The following is a 14,312-nucleotide window of genomic DNA, read 5'->3' as shown; positions in this document are numbered from 1 at the left end:
AACATGCAAGTCGATATTAACTATTACATCATGATCATCTCATACATCAAATATATATAATCATGTCTTTGGCCATATCATATCACAACATACCCTGCACAAACAAGTTAGACGTCCTCTAATTTGTTGTTCCATGTTTTACATGGCTGCTATGGGTATCTAGCAAGAACTCTTCTTACCTACACCAAATCACAATGGTGATACGCAAGTTGCTATTTAACCTTCTACAAGGACCGCCTCTATTGAATCCAATTCAACTAAAGTGGGAGAGACAGACACCCGCCAGCCATCTTTATGCAACAAGTTGCATGCCAGTCGATGTAATCGGTCTCTCGTACGTGGACGAGTAAAGTTGGTCCGGGCCACTTCATCCTACAATACGGCTGAATCAAGAAAATACTAAGGAGGGAAGCAATCTAAATATCAAATCCCAGAAACTCCATTGTGTTCTACTCGTGATGTCATCTACACATAGACCTAGGTCATGATGCCAGTATTAGGGAACGTTGCATGGGAAACATAAAAAATTCCTAGGCTCACTAAGATTAATCTATGGAAACTAACATGTACGAGAAGGGGGAGTGCATCTACATACCCTTGTAGATCACTAAGCGAAATCATATATAACGCGGTTGATGTAGTCGAACGTCTTCGCGATCCAAATCGCAATCTGTCCCGTAATCCCACCACGGTCCAACCCGATCTAGTGCCGAACGGACGACACCTCCGCGTTCAGCACACATACATCTTGATGACGTCTCCATCTCCTTGATTCATCAAGTGAGGGCGGAGTGGTATATGAGTTCACCATCAGCACGACGACATGACGGTGCTCGTGGTGTAGCTGTCTTGGGAGGGCTTCGCCAAGCGCTACCGGAATATCTAGAGGAGGATACAATCTATTGCGAGAGGGAGAGGCTGCATCATGGCTTGTGTTGTTGAATCACTCCTCTCCCTCCCATATATATAGGAGGAGGGGTGGAGGCCGGCGGCCCCTAGGGTTTCCCCTAGGGCTTGGGCGGTGGCCAGGTGGCTTGCCCACCAAGTGTAGTGTCGCCACCCTTTGGGACAACCCTCCACCAGCCTTTCGACCACACGAGCCTTGGTGGGATGGGCGGCCAGCCCACCACAGGCTGGTGCACCTCCTCTCATAGCCCATGGAGACCTCCGGGGCAGGTGGACATTCCTGGTGGACCCCCGGAACACTTCTGGCACTTCCATCACAAAACTGGTATACCTCGTAACATTCCCGAAGCTCGAATACCAACTTCCGATATATCAATCTTTACCTCCGGACCATTCCGGAGCTCCTCATGACGTACGGGGTCTCATCTGGGACTCCAAACAACTTTCGGTTATTACCACATATAACTCATTAATACCAAATCGTCACCTAACTTTAAGTGTGCAGACCCTGCGGGTTCGAGAACTATGCAGACATGACCGAGGCACTCTTTGGTCAATACCCAATACCGGGACCTGGATGCCCATGTTGGCTCCTACATATTCTAAAAAGACATATATCGGTCGAACCACGATGTCAAGGATTCAATCAATCTCGTATAATGTTTCCTTTGTCCAGCGGTATGTTTCTTGCCCGAGATTCGATCGTCGATATCTCTATACCTAGTTCAATCTCGTTACTGGCAAGTCTCTTTACTTGTTGCGTAATAAAAGATCTCGTGACTAACTCCTTAGTCACATTGCTTGCAAGCTCATTGTGATGTTGTATTACCGAGTGGGCCCAGGAGATACCTCTATGTCATACGGAGTGACAAATCCCAATCTCGATTCACGCCACAGCAACAGACACCTTCGGTGATACCTGTAGATCACCATTATAGTCAAAAAGTTATGTTGTGACGTTTGATACACACAAGTCATTCCTCTGGTACCCGGGAGTTGCATGATGTCATGGTCATAGAAACACATACTTCACATGTAGAAAATAGTAGCAATAAAGTGACACGATCACATGCTACGTTCATAGTTTGGGTCTTGTCCATCACACCATTCTCCTAATGATGTGATCGTGTTATCAAATGACAACTAATGTCTATGGTCAGGAAACCTTGACCATCTTTGATCAACTAGCTAGTCCTTAGAGGCCCACTAGGGACAGTGTGTTTTCTATGTATCCACACATGTATTTGAGTTTCCAATCAATAAAATTCTAGCATGGTTAATAAACGATTATCAAGAAAAAGGGAATATAATAATAACTATGAAGATCTCAAGCCGACTGAAGTCATTGGTAGGATTGTCGCTAATGAGATGTCACTCAAGGGCAAAGATGAGCTGCACAACAAGTCAAGCGGTGCTTACAAAGCTTCATCTGATGCTCCCACTACTTCAGAGGACAATCTTGTCACTTATGAAGTGATAAGCCTCATGGTTAGAAAATTCAACAAGTTCTACACGAGTAAAGGCAAAGAGAAGAGCTCAAGCTCAAGATATGATGAGAAGCGTTCATCCAATCGTGACCGAAACTGCTACAACTATGGGAAGCCTGGACACTACTCCAATGAGTGCTCAGCTCCCTACAAACAAAGAGAAGAGTCGCCTCGAAGACGAAGCTCAAGAGATGAGTCACCTCGTCGAGAGAGAAGGAGTAGAGAAGATCGTTATGAACGAAGACACTCATGGAAAGGCAAGGAATCAGAGAAGAAGGACAAATACACCAAGAGCAGCTCAAGAAGAAGACATCAATCTCAAGTTGGTGAATAGGTTTCTAGCTCCGAGTCTGATCACCACTCCGAGAGAAGCTATCACTCCAACTCCGACTATAGTCAAGATGAAGGTGTTGCCGACATTGCACTCGTTTCCTCCCACTCCTATGACTTATTTGATTCACCAAATGAGGGAGTCGGAAACTGCTTCATGGATAAAGGCCCCAAGGTACCACACCCCGAGTATCTTGATTTCAATAGTGATGAGGATGAGTTGTTAGGAGAAGATGACTTGATCTTTAATAAAACTAGTGGTTACAATGAAAATGAACTTGCTAATTATCATGCTAGTCAAGAGAAATCGAGTGATGATGATAAGAAAAAAATTGAACGACTAACTCAAGAATTAAAAACTCTAAAGTTAGCTCATGAAACTACTCTAGAAGATCATAGAGAGCTTGCAAGAACCCATGAGAAGCTATGCTTCGAGAAGACCAATTTGGAGCAAGAGCATGAGTTCCTAAACGCAATCAATGATGATCTTCGAAAGAATAGTTCTTCTTATCTAGCCAAACGATTACTCTTGTCTACTTTTGTTCCACGAGTTAAACCTAAGAACACTAGTAACAAAGGCAAGAAAGTTTCCTCATCTAGTAACAACAATGTAAAGCTAAACCTAATATTGTTGCTAGTAGCTCTCTTGATTCCACTAATGAATCTCTTAGCAAAGTTACACTTGAGCAAGAAAACAATTTATTGAAAGGGATAATAAAGAGAGGTGTCTTCACGAGTCTTGTCGGAAGTAAACAATTTGAGGAAATTGTGCGCAAGCAAGGAGGACATCGGAAGAAGAAGGTGTTGGCTACTTCAACGTCAACAGAGATGATAGGGAAGAAGGTCCATATCCATTCCTAAGTTTCTTCCTCAAGAAGAGAACTATGATGCTACTCCTCCCAAGGGAACAAGCTCACAAGATGACCTTCCACCACAAGACCACAAGGGCAAGGGAAAGCTTCAAGATGACATTGACCTTTATGAAGAAGAACCCCAACTCAAGGTCAAATTGATTCCCAAAGACACTTCTAGATCTACCTCAACTAGTGATACCACAACTCCAAGGATCCCCATGAAGTTGATGAGAATTCTCAAGAGGAAGAACTAGAGAGTTCTTGAGGGGTGAACCATATGAATTGTGGAGCTAGTATAGATTGCAGTAAAGGAAAAGTATCTGTTGAATTTAATGGTGAGCCATATGAATTTGACTTTTCTAAATTCTCGAAGCAAACTCGTGGAACTGATCTACCTAGTAATGATAAAATTATTGAAGAGATTGCTTCTATGTCTATTCCTCCTAATGATCCTTTGCAGCAATTTATGGAAAACCACGAGAATGATATGCATATGCAGGAAAGGAATGACCTAGATGATATATTCTTGAGACAACCTGCTATCCTGAAGCACAACCTTCCGGTTGAGCCTTTAGGAATTTTATCGAAACCAAAAGAAGAGACGGTGTTTTATCTCAAACCTCTTCCTAGTATGCTCAAGTATGCTTATTTAGATGAAAAGAAAGTATAAACTGTTATTATCAATTCGAACCTTTCAGGATATGAAGAAGAGCAATTATTGGAAGTCCTTCGTAAACACCGAGGCACTATTGGCTATACCCTTGATGATCTTAAGGGGATTAGTCCATCTATTTGTGAGCATACTATCAATCTTGAGCCTGATGCTAAACTGATTGTTGATCGTCAACGACGGTTAAACGCGAAGACGAAGGATGTTGTGAGGACCAAAATCCTCAAGCTTCTAGCCGCAGGTATTATCTACCCTATAGCTGATAGTAAGTGGGTAAGTCCAGTACATTGTGTTCCCAAGAAAGGAGGTACGACTGTGGTTCCTAATGATAAGAATGAACTAATACCTCAAAGAATTATTATTGGATATAGAATGTGTATTGATTACAGGAAGCTGAAGAAGGCAACCAGGAAGGACCACTACTGCTGTCGTTCATCGACCAAATGCTTGAAAGGTTATCCAAAAACACTCACTTTTGCTATCTTGATTGGTACTCTGGCTTCTCTCAAATTCATGTTAATACTGCCGATGAAGAGAAGACCACTTTTACTTGTCCCTTTGGTACTTATGCCTATAGACGTATGCCTTTTGGTTTATGCAATGCTCCTGCTACTTTTCAAAGGTGTATGTACGCTATCTTTCATGGTTTTTGTGAGGAAATTGTGGAGGTCTTCATGGACGATTTCTCCGTCTATGGAACCTCTTTTGACCATTGTCTCCACAACCTTAATAAAGTTTTGCAGAGATGTGAGGAGACGAACTTGGTACTCAACTAGGAGAAGTGCCACTTCATGGTCAATGAGGGAGTTGTTCTTGGTCACAAGATTTCTGAAAGAGGAATCGAGGTGGACAGGGCAAAGGTTGAAGCAATCGAGAGAATGCCTTATCCAAAAGACATCAGAGGTATTCGTAGTTTCCTCGATCATGCTGGTTTCTATAGGAGATTTATTAAATACTTTTCTAAAACTTCGAACCCCCATACTAATCTTTTCCAGAAGGATATTCCTTTTGTGTTTGATGAAGATTGTAAGGAAGCCTTCGAAGTTCTTAAGAAAGCCTTGATAGCTACCCCTATAGTCCAACCACCTGATTGGAATTTGCCTTTTGAAATCATGTGTGATGCTAGTGATTTTGTTGTTGGAGCTGTGTTAGGACAAAGGGTTGTTAAGAAATTGAATGTAATCAATTATGCTAGCAAGACCCTTGACACTGCTCAAAATAACTATGCTACTACAGAGAAAGAATTTTTAGAGGTAGTGTTTGCTTGTGATAAGTTTAGACCTTGCATTGTTGATTCTGAAGTTATTATTCATACTGATCATGTTGCTATTAATTATCTTATGGAAAATAAGGATGCCAAACCAAGGCTCATCAGATGGGTCCTTCTTCTTCAAGAATTTGATTTGCAGATTGTTGATACGAAAGGAGCAGACAACCCTGTAGCAGACAACCTTTCTAGGATGGAGGACATACCACATGATCCTACTCCAGTCAACGATAGTTTTCCTGATGAACAGTTAGCTGTTTTGCACGTGAAATCTAATTCATATCCATGGTATGCACATTATGCTAACTTTATTGTTGCAAAGTTTTTGCCTCCAGGTTTAACATTCTAGCAGCGGAAGAAGTTCTTCCACGACTTGAGGTATTACTTTTGGGATGACCCGCATCTTTTTAGATAAGGTGCGGATGGGATTGTGAGGAGATGCATACCAGAGCATGAGTAGAAGGATATCTTGAGACAATGTCATAGCAGTCCTTATAGAGGACATCATGCCGGTGAGAGGACCGCACACAAGGTTCTCCAATGAGGTTTTTATTGGCCTACTCTCGTTAAAGATGCTAGAAATTACGGTTTATCCTGTGATAAGTGCCAGAGAGTTGGTAATATTAGTAGGAGGAATGAGATGCCTATGAATTATTCTCTAATCATTGAGCCTTTTGATTAGTGGGGTTTTGATTTTATGTGTCCTTTACCTCCTTCACACAAATACACTCACATCTTAGTAGATGTAGATTATGTGACCAAGTGGGTTGAAGCAATCCCCACTGAACGTGTTGATCATAAGACATCTTTGAAAATTCTCAAGGATGTGATCTTCCCAGGTTTGGTGTACCTAGGTACCTCCTGACTGACGGAGGATCACATGTTACACACGGTGCTTTTAGAAAAGCTCTAGCCAAATATGATGTCAATCATAGAATTGCTTCACCTTACCACCCTCAAACAAGTGGGCAAGTTGAGCTCACAAATAGAGAGATCAAGTTGATCTTGCAAAAGATAGTGAACAGTTCTAGAAAGGACTGGTCCAATAAGCTAGGACTGCCTTGTGGGCATATAGAACTGCTTACAAAAATCCCATGGGGATGTCTCCGTATAAGATGGTTTATGGCAAGGCATGCCATCTACCTCTAGAGTTAGAACACAAAGCTTTCTGGGCTGTTAGATAGCTTAATGTTGATCCAAAGCTTGCTGGTGAAAAGTGTCTCATGAACTTGACTTCTCTAGATGAGTGGAGAAGTGAAGCTTATGAGAGCGCAAAAATGTTCGAAGAAAAGGTAAAGAAGTGGCATGACAAGAGAATTTTGACACGTGAATTTAACGTTGGTGACAAAGTTTTGTCGTAAATTACTTTCCAAGTGGGAAGGATCCTACCATATCAAAGAAGTCTACCGCTCCGGTGTAATCAAGATTAATAATTTCGAAGGCACAAAACCACATGTTGTAAATGGGCAAAGACTCAAGTATTACATGGTTGGAGACCGCATCAATGTAGAAGTGGATGTGATACAGGTAGCCACTCACAAAGAACATATTGCAACACTGTATCAGACACCGGAAGAAGCAAAATAAGAAAAGGTATGAAATACGGTAAGGAAACTTCGCGAACATCAATAAAAGTTCCGTTTTATGCGTTTTTGCAAAATTAGGAAAATTCCGAGCCGAAGTGGAGCCAGAGAGGATCTCCATGTCACCTGGGCGACCTGTAGGCGCAGTCTAGGCCCTGGCTGTGCCAGGAGGCCGCCTGGACAACCTGGAGTCCATTTCCAACTCCACTTTGGCTTGTTACCTTCCTTTTGGTGCAGAAAGGTTTCTTGTATATTTTCCCGGATCGTCCCGGCTTTGTATCTTGCGATTCCTTTCATTTTCTCTTTCGATCTTTTCCTGCCAGGCTAAGAAGCTATTGTTCGAGATTTCTTCTTGCGACTCAAGCGCGGAAGACTACACAGGTCGTCCTTTCTACCGTGTCTAGCAGGATATCAACCAAGGGAAGGTCTCCGGATGGGCTACCAATGAAGAGATGGCTGCAAGACAAGCGGAGATGGGGTGCTTCATGAGAGAGGAAGTCAAGATGATCACGGCCCAGCAAGAAGGAGATCCTTCATCACGAGGATCCAGCTCCAACAACCCCATCCTCGTGGGGTTTGTTAACCCTCAACATGATCTTTCTCTGAACCTTTCAGAAATTGCCCCTCCGCCAGGAGCTCCACCTGTGTCATCTACTATATCCAAAGCTTATAGGATCACTAACCAATTCTGTGAAGACTTCCGTGTGCTTAAAGTACAGGTGGCCATATTGGAAGCTGAAAACAAAACCCTTCGGCGCATAATAGCGGAATTGAAGAACAACAAGTAGGATGAAAAGTGAAATCTTCATGGGTAATGGCATTCCCTTAGCTTGTTCCAAGCTTGGGCGTTTCGTGGTCAAGTTTAGTATCGTATCATGTCTAGGGAAGTTATCTTATGAAATAGGTGTTTGCATTGAGTTCTATCACTCCTTTGTGGAGAGTTTGTATCTGTGAGCGTGCAGTGTCTATGATGGAATATTAATGAGAAGTATATTGGTTTCTTTGCTGCACTTGGTATTCTCTTCATGCAATCAATCTCATATGTTGATTCTTATGGGAGTATTGATCTTACACATCAGGTATGGCATTGAAAAGTTTATTTAATCTTGGCAAACATAGCATTGGTCATAACAACAAGCATGAGTTTTTCTTGTAGCGACATAGCCAAAACCTTTATGTTCTTATGCTTGAAGTGTTATGCTGACAAGGAAGACAACTTGATGTTTTATGTCAATTCTTTATGTTAAACTTTATATTGTTTTGTATTCAAGCCAACATTATTTGTCTGCTCTTAAAAGCCTTTGCTAGCCAACCCTTGCACTAAGCAAGAATACTGCTTGTCCATCCATACCCTGAAACCTCAACCTTCCCACGATTCCACCATATCTTACCTACGTGGTATTTCACCGCCACTCCTAAAGTATATTACTCATGTGCTATCTTTAAACCTTCAAATATTACTCCCTAAAGTAGTAGATAATTCATGATCTTCTCATACTGGACAACTTTTATCTTGGGTTTGCATGTCTAATCTGCGAACCCCTAATACGAGGAGGGACTCGCATGAGCGTGCCCAGCTCGTAAAGTATAATAACAACAAACAAAACCTCCTTCATGCTTTGTTGATGAGAAATCAGAAAACTTTGGTAGTGATAAACAAAGGAGACTAAGGGGATGTGATCGTCCCCACTTTGGGAGTCATTCCTGAAAACTTGTCTAGCATGAGAAGTATTGGGCTATCTACTAGAAATCGTTGACAAATCATGCACCTCTCAAAAGCTTGTTTTACAATCTTGTTGTTCTCTGAAAAGCTCTAGCACATGAGTTTTCCCTACTTCCCTCTCGGAAGGGCAAATATTTTACTTTTATGTTGAGTCAGTAAAACCTGCTTTATTGTATCCTAAAAAGAACAGACACCTTATGTTTACAGAGATGCATGCATTTATATTGTTTCATTGAGAATTTGCATATCACACCTTTGTTGACATTATCATTAAGATAAGTGAGTTGTTCTTTAAGCCTAGCTAAAACAAACATCTTCCTTTGTGTTAGCATTTTCACTTCTTGACTAATAACGTGTTCTTTCAAAAAGCTTCGATTTATCTCATCAAAATATAAGAGGAAGAGCAAAAGTTAAAAGTTATTAGTTGTTCTTTGACAAAGGACATGTTTTCCATGGTTTTATAAGTTTTCTTAGCTCTACTTTTGATTGTAATTGATATTACTCTTTCATACTGGCCTTATCACTACTGGAATCCAGTTCTTTGCCGTCAGCCAGTTCTTTGTCGTCTGCTGGCTGATGGCAAAGAACCTCTTTGCCGTCAGTTGACATCAAGCAAACGGCAAAGGGCTGACTGATGGCAAACAAACTATTTTCCATGTGTCGGCCCTTTGCCGTCTACCGGTGGATGGCAAGGAGACCTAGGGCACACGACAAAGAGGACGGGAGGGTCCCATGCCTGCCGTGTCCGACGGAAGGGAATCTTTGCCATCCGGGGGCCTTTGTCGTCCGCCATGGGGCCCTTTGCCGTCCAGGGGTGGAAGGCAAAGGGGGCGACCCTATAACAGCCGTCACCCCCTCCCCTCGCTCACTGTCTCTCTCTCCCCTCACCCACTGTCTCTCTCTCCCCTCACCTCACCCGCCCCCGGCGCCGCCCCGCCTCTCTCCACAACCACCAGCGACCGGCCAACCCTCCACCCCCCTGCACCGCCCCCTGCCCCCACGCCCTGCGCCGCCACCGCCCCCTGCACCGCCCCCGCCCCCTGCGCTGCCCCCTGCGCCGCTCCATGTGCCGCCCCCGCCCCCTGCGCCGCCGGTATGTACATATTTTCTGTTTTTTTAATTAGATAGTTAGTTTTTTTAATTTTTTTCTGTTAAATTACATAGTTAGTTTATTAGGTAGAATAAAGTAGATAGAAAAAATAGATAGAGAAGAAAAAACTTAGAATAAAATAATAGAAGAAAAAAACTAGAAGAAAAAAGAAGAAGAAGAAGAAGAAGAAGAAGAAGAAGAAGAAGAAGAAAGAGGAGAGGAGGAGAAAGAGAAAAGAAAGAAGAAAAAGAAGAAGAGGAGGAGGAGGAGAAAAAAGAATAATAATAATAAAAATAATAATAATAATACTAATAGGAAGAAGAAGAAGAACAAGAAGAAGAAGAAAAAGAAGAGAGAGGAGAAGAAGAAAGAAGAGGAAAAAGGAACCCCGGCACCCCGGCGCTGACCCTCGACCCCCGACCCCTGACGCCCGACGCCACTGACCCTCGACCCTCGACCCACGACACCACTGACCATCGACCCCTGGCCCTCGACCCCCGACGCCACTGACCATTGACCCCCGACCATCGACCCTCGACCCCCTACCATTGACCCCCGACTATCGACCCCCGACCCTCGACCCCCGACGCCCGACGCCACTGACCCTCGACCCCAGACCCCCGACACCTGTTCGGCCTCTTGTTGACCGAAAAGGCCCCAACCCTCGACGCCAGTGACCCTCGACCCCCGATGACATAGACCCCCGACCACCGACGCAACTAACCCCGGACCCCCGACGCCACCGACACCCGACACCACCGACCTTGTAAATTATGACTTAGGTCACACATTTTCCAATTATGTTAATTATAAAAACATCATTTTTGTGTTGATCGTGTGAATTTCAATGTGCAGTTGTTCGACGACCTCCATGTGCGTTGGAAGATCTACGCCCCTGCGTTTGTTGGTGAGCACAAATGTCTTCTCCTCCTACCCCTTAATTTGCTCTGTACCGGTCTTCGTGCCGATGAAACTTGCTAGATATAGGTTTCTTCAATCATGAGTATGCATGACCAGTATGCGTCTCCCGTTCGAAAAGGCAACATCTAAAAATATGCATGTCTTTGCATATTTATAACCGCCATCCTTTCGAATTGTCCAATGTTATCCATGGACAGCCTGAGTATGTGTAGATTGGGTTCGTTTTCCCATATGATGTGCTCCGGATCCGATGCGGAATTTCGTCAGTGCCTCCCTATTGTTCTCCGGATACACATCCTCTCTGCTTATTGCTGAGACGTGTATCAGGAGAACAGCGGGGAGGTGCTGCCGAAATTCTGCATCATATCTGGAGCAGAGCATGGGAAAACGAACCCAATCTACACATACTCGGGTGGGATTAGGACCTATCTTTACCTATTAGCGTGTAGGTTGCATGGATGTAATAAAACTGACAAACTTGATTAGCGGATGAATATAGATGATGAATTATATATTTATTTCTTATGCGCCCATAGGTAGCTAGGCAACATGAGTGATTGTGCTTGGATGTACACTGGTCACCCTAGTGAGAAAGACTTGACCAATGAATGGTTAACAAAAACCAGGGGGTTTGTGAGAGCCGCATTTGCAAATGGCCAGCAAAAAACATGGTGCCCCTGTCCCAACTGCGACAACTGGAAAAAGCAGACAGAGTTTGAAATGGGTAAACACCTGCAAAAGTGGGGTTTTACGCCTAATTATATGGTGTGGACTTTTCATGGTGAGTCTGACCAACGTGCCAGAGCTCAGGTGATTCGTCGTCGCACCGACGAGCATGGTACCGGGATCGAAGACATGGTGCAAGACTTTGATGATGCTCAGGATTCGGACGATGAGATGGAGGAATCTGCAAAGGCCTTCTATGAAATGTTGGAGTCTTCAAAACATCCTCTCCACGAGCACACTGAGCTTAGTCAGCTGGATGCCATTGCGTAAGTAATGGCTCTGAAGGCTCAATTCAACCTAGATAGAGAATGCTACGACGCGATGATGACGATATTTGGATGCTTTCTACCCAAAGGCCATATACTGCCTGCAAACATGTACCAGTCAGAGAAAATCCTCTGTGTACTTAAGATGCCCTATGAGAAGATACCTGCCTGTGAGAATGGATGTGCCTTATTTAGGCTTGAGTATGCGGCCTTGAACTATTGCCCCATTTGCAATTCTTCCAGGTATATTGTGGTAGACAACGGTATGGGTGAGAAGAATCAGACCAAAATCCCCATTAGTGTTCTTCGGTATCTACCAATCGTACCAAGACTTCAACGTCTTTTCATGGTCGAAGAGACGGCCAAACAAATGACATGGCACAAATTGGGCAAAAGAACCGAACTAGATGCGGATGGGAACAAGATGCTGGTACACACTTCAGATGGTTTTGCGTGGAGGCACTTCGATGCATTACATAAGGATAAATCGGAAGATCCAAGGCATCCTAGAGTTGCCATCAGCACGGATGGGTTCAATGTGTATGGTATGACGGCAGCACAATGTAGTTGTTGGCCTGTATTTGTCATTCCACTCAATTTGCCCCCCGGGGAGATTATGAAAAGAAAGAACATTTTCCTGACGTTGATAATTCCAGGGCCCAACTATCCGGGGAAGAATATGAATGTGTACATGCAGTCGCTTAAGGATGAGTTGCAAGAAGCCTGGGCTAATGGGATCAAGACCTACGACGCGGCTACCAAAACAAATTTCAAAATGCATGAGTGGTACATGTACTCGACACATGATTATTCGGTGTTTGCGCTATCGCTCGCTGGTGTGCGCATGAAAGGTTTCCGTGCACCACATGCACAACAGCTCTTCAGTTCCGTTGGCTGCAGGCTGGTCGCAAGTTTTCTTGCTTCGACATGCATAGACAATTTTTGGATCCTGGCCATAAGTTCAGAAAAGACAAGAAGAATTTCATCAAAGGTAGAGTTGTCAAAAACACAGCATCAGCTGCGTTGACAGGCCAACAGACCCTTGATCAGTTAAACGCTCTCGAGCCTGATCCTTTGCGTCCAGGATACTTCAAAGGGTATAATACGGAACACACCTGGACTCACAAGTCGTGCATATGCGATCTACCTTACTTCAAAGACCTCCTTTGCCCACATAACATCGACGTGATGCACACTGAAAATAATATTGCGGAGGCCATTTTTGGTACATTGTTCGTCATAGAGGGGAAGTCAAAAGATAATCCTAAGGTTAGAATCGACCTTGAGGCTCTATTTGATAGACCGTTGCAGGACTTGCGACAACGGAAAGGAAAGCAAAGCATAGCGAAGCCAAAGGCATGGTTCAATCTTGAAAGGCCAGCTATGAGGGAAATGCTATTGTGGGTGAAAATGCGATTGATGTTCCCCGATGGGTATGCTGCGAATCTAAAGAGGGGGCGAGTCTAGAGAAATTGAAAATATTTGGTCTCAAGAGTCATGATTGGCACATATGGATTGAGCGGGTAATGCTGGTGATGTTGCGTGGCTATATCCCTGAGGATGAATGGCTAGTACTGGCAGAGCTGAGCTATTTCTTCCGTTCTCTTTGTGCGAAAGAACTATCGCCTGGCGTGCAAGATGAAATCGAAGAGCTGGCGGCGGAGTTGATCTGCAAATTATAAAAGATCTTTCCACCGGGCTTCTTTAATCCAATTTAGCATTTGATTTTGCATCTCCCGACCGAGGCAAGAATGGGGGGGCCGTTCAAAATCGATGGTGCTACTCAAATGAGAGGATGCAGAAGACGCTTCGAGCTAAGTGTAAAAATAAACCTAGAATTGAAGCATCGATGGTCGAGGCATTCATTACTGAGGAGGCGGCAAACTTCGTGACAGCACACTACGAAGCCAAAAATCATCATTTGCATAACCCGAAGCCTCGGTACAATGATGGCGATCCAAAAAAGTTCGATCGAACCTTAGCCTATTCAAAGGTAAGCTCGCACCATCTGGTGCTTCGAAAAGGAAATCATTGGATGTCGAAGAATGGTGGACCATTTCATTGTATATCTTCACCATCCTAACAGAAGTGCGGCCGTATATCGAGTAAGTTCTCGGTAAATTATTGTTCCAAAACTTCTAATTCCTTTGAACTACTCTTATTCCTGGATATTTGATATAGTCGATACGTCGCCGAATTCTCGGATGGAGCGGTCATCGAAAAGGATTCCGTCGAAGAGTATGAGCTTCTCGCAAAGCATGGAGGCGACTATCCCAGTTTCATCTCTTGGTTCAAACAAAGGGTAATTAATTACCATTAATGTCCCATTTGATTTCTTGGTCTAATTTGCGGCTAATGCATCCATTCTTTCGTATTAAACTTGTAGGCTGATGCAGAGTCTATGGACGCCGAGTTGAGAGAAGTCGCTAATGGTTTTGACTATAAGGTCCGTTCATTTAACAAATATAACATCAACGGGTATCACTTTC

The sequence above is a fragment of the Hordeum vulgare genome, chromosome 2H (genome assembly GCF_904849725.1).
Source record: "Hordeum vulgare subsp. vulgare chromosome 2H, MorexV3_pseudomolecules_assembly, whole genome shotgun sequence".
NCBI lineage: Eukaryota > Viridiplantae > Streptophyta > Magnoliopsida > Poales > Poaceae > Hordeum > Hordeum vulgare.
This window is presented reverse-complemented; position numbering follows the sequence as displayed.